The 12,311-nt window shown below is 39.5% G+C and overlaps 1 non-coding gene across 1 annotated transcript; it reads left to right on the top strand.

Annotated features, from left to right (window-relative positions):
• Positions 1-1,170: 1,170 nt before the first annotated feature.
• On the top strand, positions 1,171-1,295 carry LOC119057977 (small nucleolar RNA SNORA26). Its single transcript, XR_005084173.2, has one exon. It is a non-coding gene; the product is annotated as a small nucleolar RNA SNORA26 (small nucleolar RNA).
• Positions 1,296-12,311: the final 11,016 nt, after the last annotated feature.

Raw genomic sequence — 12,311 nt, 5'->3', positions numbered from 1 at the left:
GCTAATTTCCATTTTGATTTTTCTCTGACCCATGAGTGAGTTAGAAGCATATTAATTATTTCCCAGACTTCTAGGTATTTTTCAGATATATTTCTGTTATTGATTTCTAATTTAATTTCATTGTATGACTCGAATCCCTTACAATTTTTTGTGACTTGCTTCAGGGCCCAGAATATGCTCTGTCTTGAGAAACATCCTGTGGTCCCCCCTGACCAGAGCACGTGCTCTGTGTTTGGGATAGGGGTGTTCTCTAAACGCCGATTCGGTCAAGTTGCTGGACAGTTTTGATAGAGTTGCCTGGTTCCTTTCTGGGTTTCAGTGTACTTGTTCTGTTGAATTATTGTGGAATTTCAGTAAGGGCACTCAGATCTCTGATTATAATTGTGTATTTATCTGTTTCTCCTCTCAGGTCTGTCAGTTTTCGCTTCACGCATTTTGAAGTTCGGTTCCTAAGTGCATAGACACATTGAATTGTTATGTTCTCTGAATGAATCTACCCCTTAATTATTTGGAAGTGACTTTCTTTATTGCTGGTAATATTATTTGCCCTAGAATGTATTTGGTATATCAATAACCAGTCCAGGTTTCTTTTGATTCATATTAGCATGATATATTTTGATCTATCCTTTTGCTTTTAACCCATCTATGTCTTTGTATTTTAAAAGGTTTCTTGTTTTATAATGCAAATAGATCTTGTTTTTTAATCCAGTCTGACAATTTCTGTCTTTTAAATGGGGACCCAGATTATTTATACTTAATGTGATTATTGACACAGTCAGATTTAAATCTACTTTCTTAGTGTTTTTAAATTTTTTCTCACCTGTTATTTATTCTCCTTTTCCTCTTTATTCGTGTCTTTTTTGGCATTAATTATTTTTAATGATCTCTTTCTTAGTTTATGAGCCATAACTCTTTGTTTTGCTACTTTAGAAGTTGCTCGAGGGGGTTATATTTTAGATCTTTAATTCATACGGTCTGCCTTGAAGTGAGCTCCTGTCACTTCACATACGGCACAACTCACGACAGCGCACCTCCGTTTTCCTCTCCCAGTCTTAGTGCCGATGTTGTCCTAGACTTTGCCATTCCTTGTTATAAGCTCCACAGTTGTTTTTATTTGAAAACTCGATTATCTTTTAAAGCAATTTAGAGAGTAAGAACACACCCTTTCCTGTGCCCTTTTAAGGTTGATGCAGTGCCTTAGGAGGCTAACACAGGAGGGTAAATAAAGTCAGTCTCCATAAAACCTGAGACCAGATGGTAAAACTCCTCTTTGGATCCTGTCTGGAGTCACAGCTGAAGAAAAAATAGTAAGAATGATATCTCATCCACTTACTCATATAATCACCATTTTCAGGGCTCTTTATTCTTTTGTATGGATTGTATTTTTCTATTTGCTGTTATTCTTCCTCTGCCCAAGGACTTTCTTTATTTAGCATGTCTCATAGGGCAGGTGTGTTGATGGTAACTTCTTTCAGGTTTTCTATGTCTGAGTCTTTATTTCACCTTCATTTTTAAAAAGCTGCTTTTGCTGGAAATTAAATTCTAGATTGATCATCTAAACTTATTGATCTACTGTTGCCTTGCTTGCATTTCTTCTCACGAGGAATCTGCTGCCACCCTTATTTCTGCTTCTGCACATTATAATGTTTCTTTTTTTCCTTTGGTTGCTTTTTCAGACTTTTCTTTTTATGTTTTGAGTATTTGATTCTGACCTGCCTCAGTGTAGTTTTCTTACTTATTTTTGTGCCTGGGTTTGTTGAGCTTCTTGGGTCTGTGTGTGTTATGGGTTGAGTTGTGTACCTACAAAATTAGTGTGTTGAAGTCCCCATGCCCAGTGCCTCAGAACGTGACCTTATCTGAAAATAAGGTTGTTGCAAATATAACTGGTTAAGGGGATTTTCTTTAGGGCAGGCCCTAATATAATATGACTGGTGTCCTTACAAATGTGGGGAATTTGCACATAGACACACAAAGACAGTATCGTGTGAAGGTGAAGGCAGAGATCGGCGTGATGCCTCTATAAGCCCAGGAATGCCGAAGGTTGCCAACAAACACCAGAAGCTAGGGGAGAAGACTGCAACAGGTTCTTCCTCAGAGCCCTGAGTGGGAGCCGCCCTGCTGACGGGTTGAGTCCAGACTTCCAGCCTTCAGAATGAGGAGACAGTGAATTTCTGCTGTGTAAGATGCCTGGTTTGGGGTGCTTCCTATGGCAACCTCTGAAAATTAATATAGTTGTTTTATAGTTTTTGTAAAAGATAGATACAGTTTGGCCATTTAAAAAATTATTTTTTGTTTCTCCCACCCCACACCCCCCTTGGGAGCCTTCAGTACATGGATGTTAGGCTACCTAAAGTTTGTTTTGTTTTTGAACCTTTTTTGCTGTTTCCTTTTATCCAAGTCAACTCGATACATAAGTTTGATAGTATTTTCTTCTGCAATGCCTAATCTGCAATTATTCTTCTGCCATTCAGTCTATTTTTCATCCCAGAATTATGATTTTCATGTCTAGAAATTTGATTTTAGTCTTTGGAAAATGTCTTCCATATCACTGACTAACGCCTTTACTTTTTCTTCTAGCTTTTTGCACATATGGAATATAGTTACAATGTTTCAACATTCTAGTCTGTTACTTTTGACATATGTCAGTATTAGGTTGGTTTTGATTGGTTGATTTTTTCCTTGTTTGGGTCATGTTTTCCTGCTCATTTGTGTACCTGGTGATAAGTTTTGATTGGATGGATGACAGACACTACAAGTTTTACTTTGGTAGGTGCTGAATATTTGTGTATTATTATAAATATTCTTGAGATGTGTTTTGAGAGACAGTTAAGGCTATTAGAACCAGTGTGATTCTTTTAGGTCTTTTAAGTTTTGCTAGGTGAGACCAGAGAAAATTTTACTTAGGGTTTATTATTTCTCACCTCTGAGGCATGACCCTTCTGAATTATCTAGACAATATCCCATAAATTATTAATTTTTCCAGTTTGGCTGGTGGGAAATGGTTCTATTCCCAGCCCTCCCTAAGCACTGAGCATTGCTCCTTCTAATGCTTTCAGGTGCTCTCCTGGCCTTTTGTAGTTCCATCACTGCTCATCAGCACTCTGCTGAGTACTTGAAGACCACCTGCCCGTCTCTGAAATCCCCTCTCTCCAGCTCTCTCCTTTCTTGTTCTCCGACTTGTGAACCGTAGGCACTCTGGTCTGCCCAATGTCTCCACTAAGTTTCCTCAATCAGCAGGCCCCTGGGGCTCACCTGTCTGGCCTGGGACGTGGCCTGGAGACTCTTCAAGGCAACAGTGGGGGTAATTGGAGAGCTCACCTTGTTTGTGTCCCATCTCTCAATGATCACTGTCCTTCATTGCCTAATGCAACAGGTGTTTTAGTTCAGGAGGGAAAGTAAATCCAGGTTGTGTTGGATGAAAGCAGTGATTGGTAACACTTTTCAATCAGTAATAATTGTATATTGAGTGATTGTCATGGTCTAGGATGTTGTCACTGCACCAGACTCTTAAGAGAGATGGTTTCTTAAAAAAAATCCAGTAATTCTGGTTCAAAGACCTACAGATAGCACCAGGATGCTGAAAAAGACAGCTTAGAGCTCAGATTTATAACTATAATATCAATAGCCAATATACTTGGTGCTTTGGGCATGGAGTATAAGTGACTAAGGTCATGAATGGAAGTCCCATCTGGCATATTTACTTTCCTCTCTCCATGAAAGTCGACTGTAGGCCTGACTCTAGTCACCCATATATACAATGATTGGATTAGGGAGAACAAATATAGAATGTTAGAAAAAATAAAACCATTGTGAATCATAGCACATGATTTTGAGTCCCATCTCCCACTTACTAGCTCTGTGACCTTAGATGAGTACCTTATCACTGCCAAAATGCTTGGTTTCCTATACAGTGGGAATACTAATTTCAACTCTTGTGATTCTCACTTGCTATGAGACAAGGGATGTGAAAGTGATTTGTGTGCAATCAACTACTAGGGTTATGTTATTGAAAAATAGAAACTCCAAGTACATTCTACTTGCATAGAAAGCTCAAAGACACAGTCTTCTGAGAAGGGTGCAGTCCACATGAGTCAACCTCCGAATCCCTCCACTGTAGTGAGCATGAAGCTTTGCACACAGCACATTTCTTCAGAGAAGGATCCGATTGGCTCAGCTGCACGGCACAGTGCTGAGTAAGAATGGGAAGTTCAGCACTGCCAATAGCAGAATATCCCTGAATCACATCCACCCTCTGCCTCCACCTTGAGTCAAAAATCACTGCATGTCAGAGTTGGAGAGAGTTTGGAAGAGAAATTACAGACTTGAGATCTGTGGGCCATATATGCATAGATACTTTTTATAGTTTATTTTTTCAGAAATTTTCCTTTTATTTTATTGTGTTCCTTTATTCCAGTTTTATTGAGATATAATTGCTATTTATTTCCTGTACATTTCATTGTACTTTTGGGAAATGAAATTTTGATGACAGAACCAAGCCATGTATTCACGAGGCATGAGTCAAATGATATCTTGACAGTGACATAGGCAGGTCACATGATAACACCAGGTTGCTTATTTGATCTCAACGTGAGCGAAGTCGGCCACTAAGTATGAGTTAAATTCAATTCCCTCAAAACTGCGTATCTTCGGACTTTGGATGGTGCGTTACTCCTGTTGGGCCCAGGTTTCCACTCATATCTTCATTGTTTGGAATTAATTTTACCTTAATTTTTTTTCAAGGATTTACAGATTTTATACTCCATGAATTGTTTTATGTTAAAAAAATGCCTTTATACTTGAAAGATGATTTAGTGGGATATAGTGTTTTTTAGTCATATTTCATTTCTCTTTGCACTTTGTACCCTTAACTGTCTTCTGGCAATGGCTGCTGTTGTGGAGAGCTGTTGTGCCAGCTGATCTTTTTGCCTTAGAAGAAAAAAATACAGAAAATATATTACATGGGTTACATAATGTACAGTATAAATATATTTACAGAGTGTATGTGCACACATATGCATTAACACCTGGATTTTGCCGCTTGTGCATCAAGTTTTGTTTTACTGTGCTGTGCTTCTTCAATATGCAGGTTTAATTCTTGTGTCGTTTCAAGGACTATTGCTGTTTTTACCGTGTTTTCACAGTTAAACATTTTTGTTCAGGGCACCAGTGATGGAGATGGTGGAGGAGGGGTTGACTCATCAACTATTTAACTGTTTGGTTTCATACACTGTAGCTTATTGAAGTTAGAGCATTTTATTCACTGATGTGTCACCAGTCTCGTACAGGGAACAGCCCGCAACAGGACCTGATAAGTGTCTGTTGTATTAATACATTCAAAATCAATGTCTTACTAACTGGCATGTGGAAAAACAATGCTTAAGAGTCTGTTAAGCAGGTGAGGAGTTTGGGCCTATTTGGCTGAGAAGATTCTTGCATGGGCAATTTTAATAGCTTCTCAGTGGTACAGGTATGGAAAAAACAACAAAACTGAGCTCACGTGGTGGGCAAGGCTAAGAAATGAAGGGCACAGAGGATATTGATGATTTTCAGAGCAGGAGGAGCTGGCCAGGAGCGCTGACAGAGTCCCTGGAGCCCGGAGTAGGTTCAGCTATATTTCAGCCTTCTCTGCTCCAGGCCGTGAATTTTTGCAACATTACTCAGCACAGAAAGTGCAAAATCATTTGTAACTACCTCTCGGGGGGAAAGGCATGAGTGCCCAGAGACTCAGAAAGAGTTGAGTTCTCACAATTAATTTCGCTCTGGAAAATGAAGCTGGGAACCATTTTCTTCTCTGATTCTAAGGCTGCCTCGTGATTGACTTTTGGCAAGATAGAGTTGACATTGTTCTAAAATAGGGATCTTCACAGGCATCTCATTGGTCATCCTTTGTAAATATATGACCAAGGGCTAAAAGGAACCAGACATGGAAACAAAAGAAACCCACAACACTAGGCTAAATAGGTGTTTCCTTTCATTTCGCCTTCAAATAAGTTAGTATCTGGGCTTCATGCTGAGGGCTTTGTGTGGGGCCTGCGTGTGCATGTAGGGGACCTGAGGGTCATGCCCGCAGGGGTTTGTCAACACGGAGAACAGCAGAAAGTTTTAGGGATGCAGACCAGGACCTGGACAAGACCTTGAAATAAATGGGGAAAGCTGACTAAGACCTGTGAAATGAATGCAATTTTGAATAAGATAATATATTTTGAAGAGTATTTGACCCATAGAAAAGGGTTGAAAAGGTTGAAAAGGGTCATCTAGTCCAGCTTTGACCAGTGTGGTGATTTTAATTAGTCTACAGTGGAATATCATTTTAATAATTGTGCACATATTGACCCTGGTGTGGCTTGGTGGATTGAGTGCCAGCCTGCGAACCAAAGGGCTGTTGTTTCAATTTCTAGTCAGGGCACATGCTTGGGTTATGGTCCAGGTCCTCTGTGAGGGGCGCTCAATAGGCAACCACACATTGACGTTTCTTTCCCCTCTTTCTCCTTCCCTTCCCCTCACTAAAAATAATAAATAAATAAAATCTAAAAAAATTGTGCATATATTGTGTAGTGTAATGGGGAAAAATCAACTGTAAATTTATTTATATGAAAAGTCATCTAATGTAAAGGAAATATTGAATAAATAATAGTATGGGCCAAAATGTAAAAGTGTGTTTTGAATTAAGTGTCAGAAATATGACCTAGGTCAAAACTGTGCAGTGGGGGAAGATGCACAGCAGGGAGTGAGGTGGGGTGTGGAAGGGGGGCTCACCTCCCCACAACACGGGCCACCTCATCGTTAGACAAGTTCAGTCCTCGTTAGAGTGTCCCCCCACTTAGGTCAAACAGTCTGAATTGTCACTACCATTTCTCATTTGTCACTCTCTTAATTGCTTTTTCTTTGGATGATATTTAGTGATATTATCATGGGAAGATAGTGGTAGGTGGAAACTTACAGATCATCTGGCCAGGGATTTACCAGACTGATAGCACTGATGCTCTCATTCTGATCTTCTTTTTCTTTTTTAAAAGACATTATTTGTAGGACAGCCACGATAAGAGATAAGAATAGAGCTTTCCCGGCTGAAAGAAGTGACGAGGACAACATAGAGCCTACATGCCCATCTGTTCCCTGACAGAGCTCTTCCTGGGAACCCTTTGAGTCTACCAAACACAGTCTGAAAAACGTCACTTTCAGTTATGGGTTGCTTTTTGTTTTGGATTGGTAGTAAGCTGTCTAATTTTTAGTGGCTTCACATAACAATTTTTTACTCTCTCTCATGTTTTTCTATGTTGATTAGGGTCAGCCGAGTAGTCCTTTCTTGCTGTCTCCCACAGAGTCGCATTCAGATGGCACCTACAGCTGGAATCACTGGGAACCTTCTCCACTCTGCCTCCCGCTTGAGCTGGGATGACCAGAGGAGCTAGGGGTTGATTGAATATCTCTCTCTTTTTTACTTTTTGACATTTGGTATTATTTTGTATTAGTTTCAGGTATACAGCATAGCGGTTAGACAATCACAAACTTTACAAAGTGACCCCTCCAATTTTTCAAGTACCCGCCCCCGGCATTGCATACAGTTACCACAATATTGACTATATTCCCCGTGCTGTACTTTACAACCCTGTGACTATTTTGTAATGACCAATGTAGACTTCTAATCCCTTCACCCAGTCCCTCAACCCCCCTGCCCTTTGGCAACTATCACTTTGTTCTCTGCATCTATGAGTCTGTTTCTGTTTTGTTTGTTTATTTATTTTGTTCTCTAGATTCTGCATATAAGTGAAATAATATGCCATCTGTCTTTCTCTGACTGACTTATTTCACTTAGCATAATACCCTCTAGATCCTTCTATGCTGTTGCAAATAGTAAGAGTTCATTCCTTTTTTACGGCCAAGTAATACTCCATTGTATGTGTATACCACCACTTTTTTAATGTACTCATCTGTTGTTGGGTCCTTGGGTTGCTTCCATATCTTGGCTATTATAAATAATGCTGCAATGAACATAGGGGTGTGTCTTTTAGAATTAGAGTTTTGAGTTTCTTTGGATATATACCTGGAAGTGGAGTTGCTGGGTCATAAGGAAGTTCCATCTTTAATTTTTACCTAGTGGCTGCACCAATTTGCATTCCTGGCAGTAGTGCACAAGATGTCGCTTTTCTTTACATCCTTGTCATGGGTATCATCTCTCTTTTAACCTGGCCTCTCCATACGACTGGACTGGCTTCCTCACAAGCACAGTAGCTTTGTCTCACGTGGCAGCTGGGTCCTTCCCAGAGTGAACATTCCAAGAAACCTAGACAGAAGCCATAAGGCTTCTGATGACTTATCTTTGGAAATTACACAACATTATTTTACCATTTCTATTTGTTAAAGAAACAATAGACCAATCCAGATTCAAGAGGGTAGAGGAACAGATTCCCCCTCAGTGGGGAAGTGACTTGTGTATATGGAGGGAAGACATCAATGGTTGGCATTTTGAGATGATCTACCATGGGTGATATGAAGCCCAGAGAAAGCAAAGACTTAACACAAAACCGCAGACCCCACAATGGTAGTGTGAAGGTTAGAGCCAAAATCGTAAAGGATAACATCTACCCCCTGAGAAGGTTTTTGTTCCAAATCCTCCCACCCAATACTGAAAATTAAAAAGATTCCCTGCTCATGTAGACCAGGCAGGCTTTGTATTTAAAAAGTCATTATTACAGGTATGAATTTAGATTTTAAAAAGTTACAAGGTACAAAAATTGATAGAGTGATGAATTATGTTAGAGAATATTAAGGAATTAGAAGTAAATCCAAAAAATACAGGGTGGGGCAAAAGTAGGTTTACAGTTGTTTGAGTAGAAAATAATACAGTAATGGATAAATAATAACACAAAAATAAACTCTGTGTTTCACGTACTCACAACTGTAAGCCCCCCTTTGCCCGACCCCTGTATGTGTAAGGCGTGTAAAAAGAAGATATAAAATAAATTAAAGAGATATTAAAGAACACCTAAATAAATGAGATACTTATTTAGGAGAGGTGTACCACATTCACGGGTAGGAATTCTTACTGCACTAGTCCCTGGCCAGGCAGGGGTGTCCAACCCTCGGCCTGCAGGCTGCATGCAGCCCAGGATGGCCATGAATGTGGCCCAACACAAAGTCATAAATTTACTTAAAATATTACAAGATTTAAAAAAAATTATTTATTTATCTTTTTTTAGTGGGGAAGGGAAGGAGAGAAGGAGAGAAATATCAATGTATGATTGCCTCTCTTGTGTCCCCCACTGGGAACTGGCCTGCAACCCAGGCACGTGCCCTGACTGGGAATCAAACCACAATCCTCTGGTTCGCAGGCCCATGCTCAATCCACTGAGCTACACCAGCCAGAGCAAAATATTACAAGATTTTTTGGTGATTACATCTTGCAATGTATTCAATGTGTGGCCCAAGACAACTTCTCTTTTAGTGTGACCCAGAGACACCAAGAGTTTGGATATCCCTACAAGGGGTAAGTTCTAAGACCCTAGGGGGTTCCTAAAACCACACATAATACCAAGTCCTATATATACTATGCTTTTTTTCTATACATACATACATATGATAGAGTTTAATTTATAAATTTGGCATGGTAAGAGAGTAACAATGATAGCAAATAATAAAATAGAACAATTATAACCACTCAGCAAAACAGCATAAATTTCTTTTGCCTTCTATGCAATTTCATGGATAGAAGATTCGTTTTTACTATAGATCTTAGTAACCTCAGCATACAATCTTTTTCCTTATTAAGTTGAGAACTTTCACCTTTCACTTAAAGAAGCACTTTATAGCTTCTCTTTGGCATATCTGAATTGTCATCATCAGTACCCTTGTACTTTGGGGGCACTATTGAGTAAAAGAGGGGGGACTTGAACACAAGCGCTGCCATACTGCTACAGCCAGTCTCATAAGCGGGGGGAGCTACTGAGTGACTAATGGGTGGGAGGGAGGCAGACACAGTGGGACCTGCTGGGCAAAGGGATGATTCATTTCCTAGGCAGGACAGAGCGGGATGTCTCGAGATGTCGTCATATTACTAAGAATGGTGCACAATTAAAAACTTACAATTTGTTCATTTCTGAAATTTCCCATTGAATATTTTTGGACTGCAGTTGATAAAAGTTACTGAAACCAGGGAAAGCGGAAGCTTGTGTAAGGGGCACTACTGCATCATAAAGTCAACTCTCCTAAAACTGTTCTGGAGATTAAATGGATTTCCAGTGAAAATTACAACATGTATGTTTTTTTCTTCCCCACAGAACTTGATTAAGATAATTCTAAAGTTTATACAAAACAGCAAAGGGATGACACTAGCCAGGACATTTCTGTGGAAGGAGAGCAGAAAGATTTGTAAAACAATGTTCACAGCCTTACTGTTCATAATAGCAAAAACCTGGAAATGGCCCAACTGCCCATTTGAAGGAATGTGTATGAATAAATTTTCCCACAGTTTAATCTTGTGCAGTAGTCAAAGCAGTGAAATACAGAGCCTTGCAACAGGATGGGTGAATCTTAGCAACTTAATATGAAGGGCTTGAAAAGCAGGTACTCACATTTCCATCCAACTTGATAATCATTTTGTAAAATAGAAACTACAATAAAACTTTAAAGGATTCATATAGATGTATCTATATAACATATCTAGGAACTTAGGGATATCAGATTTAGGCTGATGCTTACAGATAGCAGGCAGGATAAGGTGGGTGCTCATAGATTAGATTAAGTTATTGCAAAGGCTGCATCTTTTGATTTGAGTGGTGGATTGGGAATATCAAACAAATTATTAAAAATAATCAAAGATAGTTCCTTTGCCCATTTTTCAATCAAATTGTTTGTCTTTTTCCATTGAGATACATGAGTTCCTTATATATTTTGGATATTAAGCTCTTATCAGGTATGTGGTTTGTAAATACTTTTTGCCATTCCTGAATAGACATTTTCCTAAAAAGGACATACAGATGAGCAACAGGTATACAAAAAGGCACTACTCAGCATCTTTGATCAACAGGGAAATGCAAATCAAAACCACAGTGAGATAGCCCCTTGCACCCGTTAGAACGGCTGTTACCGAAAAGACAAGAGACAAGTGTTGATGAGGCTATGAAGAAAAGAGGACCCTTCTGCCCTGTTGGTGGGAATGTAACTTGGTTCAGCCCCCACGGAAAACACTATGGAGACACCTCAAAAAATAAGAAATAGAACCATCCTATGATCTAGCAGTTCCACTCCTGGTCATGTAGACAAAAGGACTAAAACCAGTGTCTCAAAGAGATATCTGCATTCCCATGCTCACTGCATTACTCACAGGAGCCAAGCTATGGAAACAACATAAGTGTTTGTGGACAGATGAGTGGATAAACATTATACACACACCCAGTGAAATATTATTCAGGCATAAAAATGTCAGTCTCGCTGCTTGTGACAATATGGATGACAATACCTGGAGGGTATTATGTTAAGTGTAATAAACCAGACAGAGAAAGACATACTATATGGTATAGTTTATATGTGGAATCTTAACAAAAAGCCCATTTTATAGAAATTACCAAATACACAAGAGCAGGTTGTGCTAGGATTGATCATGAGACTAGGAATTATGATTAATTCTGTGCACTGTGGTTCAACCAACCAACCAACCAACCAACACACCAACACACCAACACATCCACTCAGACTTGATAAGTATATTGCTCAGTCCTGGTACTTGACTGCCTACCTTGAAGAAGGTAAGTTGGCCTTTGGCAGAGTAATGAGATTGGGTAGGTCTCTGTCACCCACCCACTGGTAGAGTTTATCTGCCTCACAGGATGTAGAATGACTGACATTTGGGGTCGGAAAGGTCCCACCCTTCCAGTTGCATTCCTTGTTTGTCACGGGAGGAGACCAGGACAGGAGAGGTTACACGACAGTCAAGCCAGGACAAGGACATGCACTATACTTCTCCTTGTCTGATCTCATTGTTTTTTTGTTGTTGTTAATCAAGCATTAAATCATTGTCACACTATCATACAATTAACCTCGTCAATTCTCTGTACTTACCTGTAGTAGATAACGATTTTATTTGCTAGTATACTTTCTTATACTGGGGTCAAATTCCAGTTTATCTTTAAAGTTGTAATTGGAGGCACTCACACACACACAAAGGTTGGTTAACTACTTTGAATATGGACGCTATCACTCAACAGGGTCCATACTTATTTTCTCCCCGCCCCCACCCTATGTTGTAAAGCAGGTGATAAGATTTCAGAGCACTCATGTTCGGTGGAGATTTCCTCATGATACTCATTAAAACA

Source organism: Artibeus jamaicensis, unplaced genomic scaffold, assembly GCF_021234435.1.
Source record: "Artibeus jamaicensis isolate MK-2021 breed Jamaican fruit bat unplaced genomic scaffold, CSHL_Jam_final contig_432, whole genome shotgun sequence".
NCBI lineage: Eukaryota > Metazoa > Chordata > Mammalia > Chiroptera > Phyllostomidae > Artibeus > Artibeus jamaicensis.
The sequence above is the reverse complement of the archived record's forward strand: the minus strand, read 5'-3'. Positions and strand labels throughout refer to the sequence as shown.